This window comes from Amphiura filiformis, chromosome 6, assembly GCF_039555335.1.
Source record: "Amphiura filiformis chromosome 6, Afil_fr2py, whole genome shotgun sequence".
NCBI lineage: Eukaryota > Metazoa > Echinodermata > Ophiuroidea > Amphilepidida > Amphiuridae > Amphiura > Amphiura filiformis.
In genome coordinates this window covers 29,004,774-29,006,527 of record NC_092633.1, presented here as the reverse complement: position 1 = coordinate 29,006,527, position 1,754 = coordinate 29,004,774, and the positions used below count along the sequence as shown (strand labels likewise).

Genomic DNA, 1,754 nt, shown 5'->3' with positions numbered 1-1,754 from the left:
ATACTGTCAAAAAATATCCACATGCAAATATAAACAAAACAAGTTGACCTTTGACCATGCGGAAAATAATTGCTTTACGCAAGTGCATCAAACGGGTTCTGATTGGATGCTGGTTTTCCCTAAGCAATGAGCTACAGTACTGTCTATTGGTCAATACTAACCGTTGACTAAATGTACTGGTAATATTATTAACCAATTGACAGAGGTGTTAGAAAGTATGTTGGTTTGGAGCCGATTCCGGAAGAAGCCGCAGTTTTTGAAATAAATTTTGTCAACATCACTCATGCACGGCATTGAATGTGACATTGATTGTCATTGTAAGCTTGCCCATAATATATCTGATCGTGTTATGAAATGCCTACAGAGTGTAAATACTGTATTTGTGAATATATTGGTAAATGTATAATTCTGGTTGCCTTTGACACAGTGAAAGGTGAGTAATAAAATAAATAATGAAATAAGAATAATCATAAAAATTCATATTTCATAAAATGATAAAATTAAAATATCAATCAATATCATGCTGTACTTGTCTTGTGTACACACATGTGCAGTCAATTTGGCAGTGTTACTAGTGCATGAACATGAATGTGTACCAACCCAGTTGAAGTAACTACAAATTTCGATTCTTCTTTGAGGACTTGTTCCCTGACCGTCTGACTCCAGGAGGAGTGTTGGCCAGTACTAAATCAAGATCAGTCAAGTTGTAATGTATGTATAAACTTAATAAACTTGTTCGTTGTAAGTTGTAGGAAGTGCATGCAGACTCGACATGGCAGTGCGGTGATCCTGACTTTTTCTATAGCATGTATAGCTAAAATAATAGTTTTTCGATCATGAGAGTACGATGTGCTGCGTGCACTGCGTAATGTCGCAAGTTTAGTGGAATGACACGGAAACCAGACAACTCGCCCCAAATACAACTCGCCCCAACGCTGGACAACTGGCCCCGCAGACAACTCGCCTCAACAGACAACTCGCCCCAGCAGTAACACACTGGCCCCACATACAAACTCGCACCAGTGATAAGTGTACGCAGAGAATATCTTCTCTAGCATACGTAAGAAGGTTTTATCACTCGGCTAGGGATAGAACAATGGTATATCAACAACTACATGAACATCGTTAGGCCTAATTGGCAAGATTTTTGTGTGATAATTATTGCTTGAAATATTTGACAACTTTATACTTTGGCACGAACGACAAGTCGCACATCGGCATTCAGTAACATCAGTAGAATACACACACCCATCAACTCGAGTAGTAATTAATAAGTAGGCAATAGAAAACAACATACCAATTAATATTCTTGGGTATGGCAAGTCCAAAAGTTGCAAAATTGACGCCAGAATTTCGATCACCCGTGCGATCACCGTACAGCGAAACCTGTCGAATTCAACTACCATGACACTGGTTAAACTGCCGTCGATTGCGACGTTCTTTGCATGTTGTAATTATTTTCGTTTTACTGTCTGGAAGACGTAGGCCCTACAGGAGGGCCAAGGAGGCCTACCCGATAATATAATTATGTCATGCCGAGATATACCGTAAAGAATCCATCGGAAAATAGCCTTCTCAAAGTATACAATATGGCAAAACAAAACGATATAAAAAAAATAATAAAACAACAACAACAACAAAAAACCGCTTGCGAGTTTTGTGTATTTTTATTTTACCGACTCAGTTTGAGATGTTCAAAACTTGCAGTCCTATAAACATTAAATCAGAGAAGATCTTCTTTGACATAACGAAAC

At 38.3% G+C, this 1,754-nt stretch overlaps 1 protein-coding gene across 1 annotated transcript in view; it reads left to right on the top strand.

The window, feature by feature from the left end:
- Positions 1 to 176: 176 nt before the first annotated feature.
- Positions 177 to 1,754, top strand: part of LOC140155237 (protein ECT2-like) — an 88,152-nt gene continuing 86,574 nt past the window's right edge. Inside the window, exon 1 of the mRNA XM_072177992.1 lies at positions 177 to 433. The gene's annotated coding sequence lies outside the window, so the exon portion shown is untranslated. The remainder of the gene's footprint in view (positions 434 to 1,754) is intronic.